This window comes from Balaenoptera borealis, assembly GCF_965194805.1.
Source record: "Balaenoptera borealis genome assembly, chromosome: 12".
Lineage (NCBI taxonomy): Eukaryota > Metazoa > Chordata > Mammalia > Artiodactyla > Balaenopteridae > Balaenoptera > Balaenoptera borealis.
Genome location: NC_138869.1, coordinates 76517417 through 76531561, shown reverse-complemented (window position 1 = coordinate 76531561; position 14145 = coordinate 76517417). Strand labels below are relative to the sequence as shown.

At 46.5% G+C, this 14145-nt stretch overlaps 1 protein-coding gene across 7 annotated transcripts in view; it reads left to right on the top strand.

The window, feature by feature from the left end:
* The window catches only part of TRERF1 (transcriptional regulating factor 1), a 197977-nt gene that overhangs the window by 1176 nt on the left and 182656 nt on the right, over positions 1-14145 (top strand). For 2 of the 7 annotated variants that reach the window (XM_082345956.1, XM_082345951.1), the window contains exons 1-2: positions 55-205; positions 835-920. The gene's annotated coding sequence lies outside the window, so the exon portion shown is untranslated. The other 5 variants (XM_082345954.1, XM_082345942.1, XM_082345955.1 and 2 more) reach the window with 3 other exon arrangements.

Below are 14145 nucleotides of genomic sequence, written 5' to 3'. Positions count from 1 at the left end.
AGGGGGCTCCGGGGAGCGGATAAGGAGGGTTAAGGGAGGGGGCGAGGGTGGGGAGCAATGCAAAAGGTAAGGCCAGGTTACAGCGGCTCGGCCCCGAGTGGGCTGCGGCCGGGGGAGGGGCGAGAGATACATATGTATTTCTGTCTCCCTAGCACACCCCCTTCCCTCTAAGCGATGGCTGAGAGGCGGTGCATGCAGATGGGGAGTAAGTTTCCTGAAGGGGAGGGTGGATGCACGCGCGCGGCCCCGCGCTGCAAATTTCCACCGGGGAGGGAGAGTGGCTGGATGCAGAGAGTTTGGAGTTGCTTGCGGCGGAGGGCAGGAAGGGGAGCAGGGCCGGGAAAGGGGGCTGGCGGGCGCTATATCTGGGAGTAAGTTTCCAGGATCAGGAGAGCCTGCACGCTTTCTCGCTAGTAAGTTTCTGGCTGGGGAGGGCGCGTGGGGAGGAGGAGAGGGAGGGGTGCATGTATATAGAAGGGGGGGAGGGGGGAGCAGATTTCCTGCGGGGAGGCTGAATGCATATGGAGAGTAGATTTCCTGAAGGGAGGGTGGAGGCGTAGACGGACCGAGTAAGTTTCTTGCTGGGGTGGTGGCGGAGGTGGTGGGTTGGTGCTCTGGAAACCCGGAGCTTCCTACCCTGGGTGGGGGAGCACGCTGTTCGCGGGGTGGGGGCCGTGAAGGGCCAGGTTCCCTGCTGGGGAGAGGGGCTTGCATCTGGGGAGTATGTTTCCTGGCGGAGCGATATTTGTTTACAGGCTGAGGGCAGTACAGTAAGTGAGTAGCGCTTCGAGAAGGCGGCTCTGACATAAATTAATATTGAAATTACTCCATCAGCTCTGCTCGCCCCCCCATCTCACCCCCCAAGCGAAGACTGGTCTTCTTGTCGGATTGCCCATGCACTTGTTGCAGAAACAGCCAAGGTAGGCAAGAAGCTTATTAAGTTTCATTTTTTAAAAATTAGTTGGGGGATGCTCCGTGAGAAGACGGGGGAGGGGAAGAGAAAAGTAGGGGGACGGATTAGGAGAAGTGTCCCCCCACTTCTTTACTTTCAGTATGTTAGCAGGGCCTTGTCTGCTTGCCTTCTTCCCTCTTCCCTCTCTGCGCTGCAGAGGAGCCCAGCAAAGGGGGGAGGGGTGAGGTGGGCGCTCTAATTGGCAGACCCGGCTTAAAGGGGGGGGGGCTTGCAACTGAAGATTGTGTTGTTATAAAGCCTTCATTATTCCAGCCAAGAAACCGCAGGACCCTAGGGATGTGCCTTTTGGGGTTTTTGACATGATGCATATGTGTATGTGTACGCTCCTGAGGGCTCTTCGGGGGCTGGGTACTCCCCAGAAGTTAAAGTGGCCACCCAGATGGGAGAAATGTGTAAGGGAGTAAACCTGCCCCTTGACTCCCCAACTTCAGTTCGGGAGACTGTGAAGTTACTGCCGGTGGTCTAAAGAAATAGATGTTAAAAAAACAGCATAAAACCACCCATTCACTGGCAGAGGCCGAGAGCACCTGGCGGGCAGCCTCTGGCCAGCACTGGGCTGGAGCATGTGCGCCTGCCATCCTTAGGTTAAAAGAAAATGACTTCTGGTTCCTGCGTGTGCCTTCGACTGGCCCGTTAGAGCCAGCTTTGTGGAAACTCTTCCCCACACTAGACGCGGCTTTGGCAAGTGAACGTGTTGAAGCGGGTTGCTAACAGCATGGCCCCGGCTGTCTTGTGAAGTGCATGGAAGTGATGTTTAAGAATGACGGATCCAGGGATGGCTGAAGAGTTCTTTTAAAAAAATGCCGGCTGTTTGCACTTTTTTGCAGGCCATGGAGCAGAGCTTTAAGAAAGGAGTTTTAAGTTGTCTCAATTGGTACCAACCTTCTGCATCATAGACTGTCTCAAGAAAGCAGTCTGGTGATGGAAAATGTGGTTTTGGTGCTCGCTGGAAGGATAACAACCAGGAGTATTCAGCCCTTAACTAGTTAACCAGCCCTCTTTGCTTCTCTATGCCTCTTTTCCTGGTCCTCAACCTACTGGTTTCTGCAGATGAGTTGTAGGTCTTGGCTGTCAGGTACCTTCATTAGGCTGGGAGCTTTATTTATTTCCTTCTTTTTCTTTTTTTTTTTTTCTTTAATTGAAGTATAATTGACTTAACAGCATTGTGTTAGTTTCAGTTGCATAACATAGTGATTTGATATTTTTATACATTATGAAATGATCGCCACCATAAGTATGCTAGGAGTTTTAACTTGGCCAGGATAATTTTAGCACCAGGGATTCAAACCCAGACAAGTTTAGTAGAGTCAGGGAGTGAACACTAGGCAGTGTGGTTAACTAAAGTTAGTTAAGCTTTCTGCAGTGCTATAGACAGGCTCAATACTAGCAGGGGAGAAAATGGGTTTTAAAAAAAATGATCTCTTTACATGTCACTGATGGACAGTGGTTTGTTTTTTTTTTTTCTTTCCTTTCTGTCATCAGATTTCCAGATTGAGAATTTGATTTTTGGCAACTTGAGAGTTGAGTTAGTTGGGAATTCAATATTATTGCCACTTATCAAATGTTCCTAACTAGGCATTCGTTAAACAAATTAGCTATTATTTTTCCCCTGCTGAAAATCCGCTTCTGGTTGATATCTATGCTGGGAAGGTAAACAGAATCTTTATGTGTGTTTATCCTAAGGTAAGGGAACTGTTTACATGTCTACCCTCCAAGCCAAGAGTAGTCATTCAGTTTTTTTTTTTTTTAATTTATGATATTTATTTTATTGTCTTTCTTTGGCCATTAATCAAGTCACAGTAGCTTTTTTTTTCCTCTTCTGCTGAGAATGTTCTGTGGTAATAAAGGTTTGAAGGCCCATGAATCATAATTCATTCTTTTAAAAATATTGTCAGGATTTGATTTATAGGAATTGATACCGGGAGTGACACACCTCTTTGGGCTCCGCCCTTTTAGGCATGTCCATTTTCGCCAAAGAATTGTTTAAGAAGCCAGCTTAACATGTCAAAAAAGAGCATTTCCCTTCTGCTTTATGGGCACTGAGAAGATTAATTTTGCAGGGTCCATAGTAAGCATGGGTCTTTTCACAGCTTGGTAAGCAGGCTTCCACATAGCAGGCATGTGGTAATATCACATAGCATTTATGTGAGCTTGCTGTGAAAACACTTGTTCTATGAACTGTGTGGAAAGTACTCAGTTTTGCCTCCATTAACCCACTTGGGCCTGTGGTTTTTGTCGAGGTGGGAGCTTTCACTGTAAGAGAAGGGACAGACTGTAGTGTTCTTTGCTGCTTATATAATAAAATGTGTGGTCACAGAAACAAGCTTACTTAAAATTCTTTTTCTCCTACTCTGATGGGTGGATTGGTCATAATAATTGAAAGCATCAGAGGTTTTTTTTGGGGAAAGTCTGAGGATTCTCCGTAAAGTTGATTAATCAGAACATGTTAAAATTGTGTTCAGCAGTTGGCTCAGTTTACAGTATTTGTAAAATGACAAAGAACTTTTAAGGTGGTTTTATTCTCAAGGCAGGAGCCCAGCGTCACTGGAAGAAAAAGTGGGGAGGGTATCAGTGTCTAGCCATTTCTGGACTTCAGAGTTTTTATCTTAAAAACGCATGGTTTGATCCGTGAGTTCCATCCATGTCTGAAATTCTGTGACTCAGTCTTGTGAAGAAAAGTCTCAAGAGATCTCCACTGTCTGTCTCTTCCTGGGCCAACGGCCAAATTGCCTCACGGACTTGGGTGAGTTGATTAACTTCTCTTTTTGTCTTCTCCTGGAGAGAGTGGATTTACACCTTGGCATTCCAAAAAGGACTCTTGAGTGGCCTGGTAATTTTGACCGTCAAATGCAAGAAAATGCTTATGAAAGTCTGCCACCGTCTTGGGAAAAAAAAAAGAGTGCATGGTTGAGTCCCAATTATACGTGCTAATAGAGAGTGGGGCATATAATCCCAGGCACCAAAAATAATTTCAGTTCATCTTGGAAGTTTTCCCCTCCAGCCAGTTGGTTCACCTGCCTAATTATGCCTGGTCAAGTCTAAGGTTAATTGAGCTGTTAATCCCAGGCAGCAGGGGGAGGTAGTCTTGGGAGGAGTGGGAGACCAGAAAGCCTAGTGTGGCTTTACCCACGTTTCTGTGGAGAATTCACATGTGGGTAATTGGGATTTGGTCGTATATTTGTGATAAGGTTCAAAATAGTGATATTGTATTATTGTCACTTCTGGGATATCATATATTTCACCACGGGCACTTTTGGAGGAAAAGCTCCTGATGTTTTTATTGACTTTGAGCATTGACATTAGAAGTAAGGATCCAGACAAGTGGCTCAGACCCCAGGCAGTAGAGATGGGTGCTGATTGCTCTAAAAGCAGTTGACTTCAGCTTGTTTTATTTCTGACTTCATAAAACTGTGTGATTTAGGGAGGAGAATCAGCTGGAATCTTGTGGATTAATAATATTTCTGAATTTGCATGTTGGAGGGGAACCAATGAAATAAAAGGGAAACTAAAACATAGTTGATTTCCTTTGCGGGGAGAGGGAGACAAGAGCAGCTGGAGTCCAGATATTGGCATGTTTTTCAGCAAGGATACTGTGGCATCTTAAGGAATAGCAGAGTCCTGGTAACATGAGTTTGATCCCATGGCTCTCTTCTGGGTTAAAGAAAATACACACCAAAAAGCTTCTGTGGTATTTTCTAAAGATGTTTAATTTCTCAAGGCAGCTGCTTATAGGGTCTTCTGGTTAATTGGGGTTTACTGAAGAAACATGATTTTTACTTTTTCCTCATGGAAGACAACAAGCTGGGGATGAGTGGAGTATACTGAGCTATTGGGCTGTTGGTTTAGCAACATTAAAAACATACTTTTTTGACAGAGAGGAAGAGGAAAAAGAACTTGTGTACCTAAATGGTAACCAAGGGCTTGTAGGAGGTTAACAGTTACTTTCATACTGTGACTGGATCTGGTTTATTCATGCGTACATTTGGCAGCTACTTATTGAGCACCTACTATTTGCTAAGCACTGTGTTACCGCTCTGGGTATACACTGATAATTAAAAGACATAATAATCAAAAAAAAAAAAAAAAAAAGAAAAGACATAATAATCATCTTCCTCTACCCATCCACCGCCTAGCCTATAGTCCAGAGGGGAGGCAGACATGTAAAGAAATATATCTTGCAAAATGTGGTAAATGCTCAGATGAAACCACAGGGAGCAGTGACCTGCAGTTACTTAGTTAAAGTAGCCTAGAAAAGCCTCTCTGAGGATTGGGGGTGGGGGAAGACAGAGAGCATCAGGCAGAGAGAGGAGGGCCTGTGTGGAAGGACTTTGGCCTTGGGGTGGGGGGGACTAAAAAGAGGCACAGGTGGACAAGGGGGCAGGTGGAGAGGGCAGCATGAGATGATCGTGCAGGTCTCGGGGCCTTGGAAAGGTTTGGCTTTCATTTGAAGGGTAGTGGGAAGCCACTGGAAGTTTGCAGTGGGAAGTGACACCCCCTAACTCGTGTTTAAAGGGGGTGGCATTGGTGGAGAGGGCAGGTGTGGAATTGGGGAATGCAATAAAAAGGCATTTGGAGCAGGCCAGGTGGGGAGGTGACAGGAGGTGAATGCAGGGGAGCAGGTGGGTGTGAGATGCTTATTAGAGGTAGAATGGGCAGGGCTTGCTGATGGATTTGGTGGAGGTTGGGGAGGAGGAATCTAATAACTGTGGTTTCTGACTGAGCAGTTGGGTAGATATGGGTGGTGCTCTTTGCTGAGATGGGGGCGAGGGAGAGTCTCGGGGAGCAGAATCAAGCAATTTCAGTTTGGGCACCGCTAAGTTTGAGATGCCTGTTAGACTCAAGGTCGAGAAGTTAAGCTTGCAGTCTGATATAATGTCCAGCGCCAGAGGTATGGCCAGGCAGGAGATAAAAATGTGGGAACCATCAACTAAGGGGTGGTATTTAAATCCAGGAGACTGGATGAGGTGCTCTAAGGAGTCTGTTGAGAGAAGAAAAGGCTGTGTGTGTGTGTGTGTGTGTGTGTGTGTGTGTGTATGTGTTGGGTCAGGGTGAGTGTTAAATGTTTCATGAGTTTAAGGTCAGAAAAGTCACCACTGGATGTGGCAAAATGGAAGCCATTATCGACTTTGCAAAGAACAGTTTGAGTGGAGCAATGGATTGGGTGAGAGCAAGATCGGAGGGGTTGGGAGGGGAATAGGAAGTGAAGAACTGGGAGTAGCATGTGCAGACAACTTTGGGGCAAAATTTGGCTGTGAAAGGGGGGCAGAGAAATGGAGGGGGAGCTTGGAAGCACATGTGTGTAGAGGGAAGGGTTTTGGGGGCGGTGCTGCTGGTCTGTGTGTGTGATGATGGGAAAGACTAGTGGAGAGGGAGGGATTGTTCAAGAGCAATGGGTTGGGTCACCTGAGCAAAAGCCGTTGAGAAAGTCTGTGGGGAAGATCTGGCCTTGGCTGGGGGAGGAACACTTCCTTCATGATGACCGGAGGGAAGATCCAAGAAGAGTGAAGGTGCAGGTGAGGGAAGGGTGGGGAGCGGTGCTGGGGCACAGGCGCTCTGTCTCTACAGGCTGAGGCCGCGCTAGCCTTGGACAGGGGTTTGGGCTCGGGCTTTGACACCAGCCAGAGATGACAAGGGTTAAGACTGCATCAGAAAATTGTACTGCATTTTTCTGAACATTTGACTGCATTACTGAGCAGTACAAAGGAAAAGACCGGATTCTTTTGCTTGGGGAAAAGAGTCTTCAGTTAAAGTAATTTGGGCCTTACATTAGATTTATTTGAAAACTATGATTGGGAGAGACATCTGTGATTTGCAGCCCTGTTCAAAAGTTGGTGGCCACTGTGTTGTACGTTTTGAGCAAGGGAAAAAAAAAAAAAAGGCGAAAGGGCTGCTTCTACTTCAGGCGGCCTTTCACAAAAATAGGCCATAGACTGCCCTGGTGGCCCCAACGATGGGGTCTGTATGGCAGGTGAGTGGGTGAGCAGAGAGTCGGAAGACCTGGGTTGGGGTCCAGCCCCGTCGTATGGCTCTGGACAAGTCAGCCTCCGAGTCTGTCTCCGCATCTGTAAAAAGAGGGTGATACCATCTGTCGCCTCTTCTCCGAGAGTTGTGAGGACTGAATCAGATAATGCACGCAAAGTGCGATGTAAACTGTAAGAGGCATCGCACACAGGCGGCAGCGAGGTGCAGTGATCTTCAGCCGGATCTCCTTTTAGATGTGAAACCTGACAACCAATGAAAAACTGCCGTGAGTTCCCTAAAGCTTCTGCTAAAAACCCCGTTCACCGTGTCTACTCTCACTCTTGTTCCCTCCTTGTAGGCACTTTCTGTTTGGGGTTTTCAAGTCCTCTGTGATTTCGTTCAGCGAAACTGGTCTTACTGCTGGAAGGCTGGCATCAGAAAAGCTGGCTGTGAAATGCCAGTCTGTATAGGTTCACACTCTGATTCCATATATAGAATTTGAGACCTGCCCACTCAAAGGTCCAAATGAACTTGGTTTGTGAGCTTGGTGCAGGGGAACCTTGAACCCACCCAAAATCCCAACTGTGGTCCAGTGGTCTTAGCAGTGATCCATTTGCCTTCCAAGTTTGTTTTGCAAATGAGAACTGTTCTATAAAGCTGAGTCTATCTTACAGTCCTTAGCCTTTAGTCTTACTGTGTATGCTGGAAAGTCATTTCTAGTTTTAAAAAGCAACCAATGCTTTTTACTAATTGGACTCTGGCCTCTGCCTAAGAGGGTGATGCTTTATTTATTTATTAAAATTAATTTTTACTATGAAAAAACGTTAAACACACACAAAAGCAGACAGACTAGTATGATGAACTCCGTTGTGCCCATCACCTAGATTCAGCAGTTAGTGAGATTTTTGCACACCTGTGGATAAGAGGACTTCTTCCTGTATTCGTAAAATAAATACAAGTTATCAGTTTTGAGAGATCAGTGGGATTGATATCAGTTTGGTTTCATAGAGAGGGAAAATAACGAAAAATCAGAGAGTGAGAGAGGAAATGGGTGACGTCATTGTAATAACCAGTGTTTACATAGCATGTTATGGGTCCAAAGCCTCTTTGGCATGTCTTATTTTAACTGTCTTGCAACAACCATAGGAGGTAGATATTATTTTCATTTTACAGCTGAGGAAAGTGAGGCTCAAGAAGTAGAATTGAAAAAATATAAGTAAGTGATTAACCCAGAGTCACATGTCCAGCCAGCATTCAGAGCCCTAGTTTAATGCCAGAATTTGAATGGTCTCCAAATTTTGTGCACTCTCAGATAATGCTATATGGTATTCAATAAGAGATGTGGTACAGAATATATGCAAAGGATCATGGAGACCAAGAAGATCATCTGGGAATTTGAGGCTTAGAACTCAGCAACCTTAGCTGGAAATACTCAGATGATTTAAGCATGTTTTGGGCATTACATTTGTCAAAAAATTGAATTGTCTGGCTCGTGCTGGAGCACACAGCTTTAAGGCTGCTTCAAAATGAAAGCCCAAACTTGACTTTAACAGATCTAGTGGCTATTCTTCATTAGCCTCCTACTCTCAGCCCTGTCCCCTCTGTGGAACCCCTCCGTGGTCATTTCTGGAGATTGTGGCCTTTAGTCTGCAGGCTCTGGCTTTGAACACACGGGGCCTAGAGCAGGTTGCCACCTGGGTGAGGCTTCCTGAGGGCCCCCTAGGGTTCTTTGTCGTTACAGAGGCTATAACAGAGGCTTCTCTGAGAGCCTCTCCTCATCTTTGGGAAACCGCCTCCAACCCAGCTTCTTTGGAACATTTTTTAAAAAAGAAAAAGAAAAAAGAATGGAGTTGATGCCCAAGGAGTTGGGTTTTTTTTGGTTTTTTTTTAATCTTTTTTTTTTAAACATCTTTATTGGAGTATAATTGCTTTACAATGGTGTGTTAGTTTCTGCTGTATAACAAAGTGATCAGCTATACCTATACATATATCCCCATATCCAAGGAGTTTTAATAGGAGTGTCATTTGAGTTCCCTCTGTGGTCATCACAATGGAAGATACCAAACTCTCTTAAAATTCAGCTGAAGGCTACCCGTAATGAACTGATTCTCAAGTGCTGGGACTTGTTCACTTCTCTGTTTTAGTTGGGTGAACACACGTGAGCTGAGGGGTTTTCAAGGGGAGCCGGTGTAGGTAAGGACATTCAGTGGTCTCTTTCCTTTTGAAGAGTCTGAGCTTCTTTAGAGACCAGCATGGAATTCCAGCAATTTCACTGTGCACATACTCATTCCTTAAGTCTTTCTTGAGGGCTCTGTGTGCCTGGTCAGGGGCCAGACTGGGGGGTGGGCTAGAGGGAGGATGCCCTTGGGCTCCTGCAGCCCTTGGCTCACAGGGCTGTTGTCATCCTGACCACTGGGCGTGTCCTTGACTCTTTCTAGACTGCCCTGGGAGGGCAGAACTGGGTCATCACTCAATTTTGCACCCCCATCACCTAGTACAGAGCCTGGCGCTAGTTAGTACAGTATAAATGCTTACAGCTCCTTTGTTGCTTTGGTTTTGCCTCTCTGGTTCTCTCGCCATCGGTTCTCGTTGGAGGGAGAAATCCGGGCTTCTCTGCCACCAGGGTCAGCTCTTGCAGCCGCTGAAGGAGACCAGACTGGAGAAATGTTTCCTTCCCCCTTGCCTTTCTGGCCTGGCAGCCTTTAGCTAGGGTGGTTTAACACAGATGCAAATGTGGCCCCATCCCCCATCTCTTTTAATAAGTGACATTTTGTTGAATCACTTATTCAAGGCCTTATCTATATTTCTGTCTGTGCTGGCTTAGTCAAAATAGGAAAGAGTGAATATTAGATTCCTTCGCCCATCCCCTCCTCCCTCCCCTTTAAGCAACTCTACGTAAGATTCCTGATAGGGGAGGGGTGATGTGTCCTTGAAGTAGTAAAAGCTGCCTGCAGAAAAAATGTGGAGGGCTTTGACTTGTAGCGAATGCTGTTTTTCAGCAGCTGTGATTTTTCCATTTTTCTTTTTCTTTCTGTTTTGATTAGTGGAACTCATTGTGCTCCGGGGTTGGGATTGCGTTGGGGGAGGGTGCAGAGGGAACAACATTTACTGGGAGAGCTCAAGTTGGGGAGGAGGAAGGAGAGAAGGGATTTATTGAAAATATATGTCTACTTCTGCTGTGATAAAGCAGCAGGCATGTAAAAATGCAACCGGGAAATCATTATTGTGGTAATGTAGGCAGAGCTCTGCTCTCTCATTAACGGAGCTTAGCCCACGTGGAGGAGGGGCTGCCTGGCTTCTTTGAGGGTTGGGGTATTCAGTAATAGCGGAGACTCAGGGGATTGTCCCCATCCCCCAGTGCTCACCCCCTCCAGCTGCCTTCTCCTTTCTTTCTCCAGTCAGTTTGTAACCTTTTAAAGGCCGCTTGTTGGATTTCATGGTCTCCTTCCTCACCCCTGCCACCCCAAAATGCCGTGAGAACTGTTTAATTTTTAAAGTTAGAGGGAATTAAAATACATTTTCCCTTGGGGACTCGAGGAGATTTTTGGCAACACATTGTGAGTCAGAGATTGGGTTATACCCCTTGCATCCCAGGGAGCATCACGAAGAACCGACTTAGGGGCTCAGGAATTTGCATATGCCGTGGGGTACCAAAGTGAGGGCTCCACATCACTTTAGGAGCAGTAGCTACTGCTTATAGACAGATTACTGTGTGGCTGGCCTCGTGCAGATGTGTCAGGCATTTCATCTGCACAACAATTGTAAGAGGCAGATGTGATGCCTACTTTACACTTGAGGAAACCGAGGCTTCGAGCATTTCAGCAACGTGTTGAAGGACATTCAGGGGCTACGTTGCCCAGCTGGTCTCCAGACCTAGGACTGACTCCAAAGACTGGCTCCTGATCACTAGGCTATGCTGCCTTTAAAAATTGGCTAGTCACCTTCCTTGTATAGGTCTCTAGGTTCTAGGAACTTGGGGAAAATAGAGCCACCCCAAGGCCTGCCAATGACAGTTAAGGGTACAGTGCTCAGGACAGTCATGAGAACCTTTCCCGAGCTCCTGGACAGAGCCGTCATTCTAAGGAAGGTCAAGTTTAGGGGCTCACATCTTTGTTAGAAGAGGTGAATGCCCTCCCCCCCATCCCTGCCAGGCTGTGGTCCCTTTGCTGACAACTCACTTGTTCATTAGGCATTTACTGACTGCCTCCCATGTGCTGGGATTTTACCAGTGGCTAGAAATACTAGGACAAATAAGAGAAGGTGCTCAGAGTCTAGTGGAGGACTGTTACGAGGACACATAAGTAAGATACCCAGTGATGCCTGCCTAGAAAAAGACAAAACTTCAGAAATAGTAAGTAGGAGGGAAGTCTTCAGAGAGAGGTGGTACTTGGGTGGGTTGTGTGGGTCCAGCGGGGGCTTACAGGTAGACAAGGGAGAGGAGACAGCTGATGGCCTGGTGAGTATAGGAAACCACATACAGTCTGGCCTTACTGCAGCACCACTTCAACTTCAGGGCTTACCTGTCTAGTTTCATTTTCCATCGCCCTCAGTTGAATGCTCTAGAATGGTGCCGTCCAGCATGGTAGCCATTAACTATTCATGGCGAGTTAAATTTAAATCAAAAATAAATAAAATTAAAAATTCAGTTCCCCAGTTGCACTAGCCATGTGTCAAGTGCTCAATAGCCACACACCGCTAGTGGCTGCCATATTGGAGAGCGTAAATGTAGAACATTTCCATTAGTGCAGAAGTTCTGTCAGATAGCACTGCTCACAAACTTTGCTCTGAGGTGTTTTTCAGCATGGAATGTTCCCTCCATTGCCCCTCACCTGGCTCACTCCCACTTCCTCCAGAGGCCTTCCCTAAACAGCCCGGCTGGGCTTCCATCCCACTGTCCATCTCGACTGCAATGCTCCCTTTCTGTGTCTGTCTCCCCAGCATGACTTTCAGCATCTTAAAGGCATGAACTAGGTCTTGTTCATCTGTGTCATGTCTTGTTTATCATTGTGTCCCCAGCACCCAGCTGGGGCCCGGCACCTAGGGAGTTCTCAATGGCATTTGCAGGTGATGAAGCTGGAGGAGCAAGCAAGGGATTGGGCAGGGGGGACTCAGTGCCACGTTATGGAGCTTGGTCTTGACCCTGTAGGCCGTGGGGGAGTCACTGAAGGGTTTGGGGTGTGGGAGCAATGGGGTCACGTCAGAGTTATATATTAGAAAGATTACTCTGAGAGGTGTGGAGGGCAGGCTGGCTTGGCTGAGCCTGCAGGCCAAGAGATCAGTTAGGAAAGTGTTAGAAGCACAAGGGCAAGAGGGCTAAGGGTCTGGACTTCGTAGGCTGTGGCAGTGATGTTGAAAGAATAGCATCACCATCTTGCCAAGTCAGGGCCTCCTACCATTTCTCTTTCCATATTAGCTGCTCTTTTCCATTTCTGAGAGAAACTGCAAAAAGAATTCCCTTTCACTTCTTCTGGGTCCCCAATCCCTTTCCCTTTTGAGGCCCCCGGCCACGTACTCGGAAACCTTCCCTGTCCACTCTCCACTTTGTTGGTGGCTGCCCTCTTTCTACCTCCCCTTCCGCCCTGTGCCCACCTGTTCATTTCCCTCCAGGGAATGTCTCACTCTGGGTCGTCCCATGTCTGAATTTATGATCAAATCTGAGCAGAAGCGCAGAGCACAGAGGCTGGGGTTTCAGCCTTCTGTCTTTGACAACCCATGCCAGGTTCTTCTCCGAGGACACTTTTGGGGGCTTAAATTTAAGAAGCCTGTAGAGAGTTTTGAAAAGGAGTCTAGGATGTAACTGAGATCAATCCAGTGTCTCTGAGATAGTTAAGAAGGAACCAGGATGGTGGAGTTTAGAGAAGCATAAGAGGATTCTTTTCTTTCGGAAGGTGAGGCTGTGTGCTCTGGCAGTGGTGACCTCGCATTGTGCATGTTTGGGGATAGGATGCATTTCAAAGCGTAACAGCTACCTAATAAGTGCAAAAGCATGCCATCATTTTACATATGTTACCTCATTTAATCCTCAAAGCAACTCCATGAGGAAGGCATTATTATCCCCATTATACAAGTGAGGAAATGGCGGCACCGAGGGATGTAGTGCTTGGGCCTGAACACGCTCTCAGCTCTGCCCCAATTGTTCTACATGATTTGAGGGAACGGTTGGTGGGCAGACTTTTGACCAGAGCTGGGGTGGCGTTCATGACCTCGGGAAAGTCACTTCACCTTCCTAAACTTCTATTTCCTGAGATAGTCACATCTAATTGAATGGGTCATTGGGAAGATTAAGGGCAGAGTATACGTAAAAATTAGCACCTCATCAGCCAGAGGGTAACACGTATTTGTGGAATGGAAGAGTCCATAGTCTTGGCTCATCCCCTTTCCCTGGTCAGAATGTCATGCTCAGATTTGCAAATGTTCTCCTGCTTGTGAAGCCTGGAGAAGACATGATTCAAAGCTTCTTTAGAGCTAAGACTTTTTCACTGAAATCATGTAAATGGTAAGTGAAAAGAGTACATAAAACTTTCTTTTGGAGAAGGAGACTATAAATAGTACATGGTGATCATAGGGAATCCAGAAAATATCGACAGTTCTAAGGAAGAAAATAAAAATTGTCTTTAATTTCTTCCTGTGGGCTTCCCTGGTGGCGCACTGGTTAAGGATCCGCCTGCCGGGCTTCCCTGGTGGCGCAGTGGTTAAGAATCCGCCTGCCATTGCAGGGCACACGGGTTCGAGCCCTGGTCCGGGAAGATCCCACATGCCGCGGAGCAACTAAGCCCGTGCGCCACAACTACTGAGCCTGTGCTCTAGAGCCCGCAAGCCACAGCTACTGAGTCCGCGAGCCTAGAGCCCGTGCTCTGCAACAAGAGAAGCCACTGCAACGAGAAGCCCGCACACTGCAACGAAGAGTAGCCCCTGCTCGCCGCAGCGACGAAGACCCAACACAGCCAAAAATAAAAATAAATAAAATAAATTTATATAAAAAAAATCTTATATTCCTTCCTGTTAACATTTTAATAATTTCCATCCAGTATTTTTTTGAGGCAGTGTAGTCTAGTGATTAAAAGTATAAGTTCTGGAATCAGACTGCTTAGGTTTGAATCCAGGATCCTTCACTTACTGGAAATAATAACGACGACTTGTTAGGACTGGGTGAGATGAGATGAGGTGATACATGTAAAACATTTGGGGCTGTGCCTGGCAGACAGTAAATT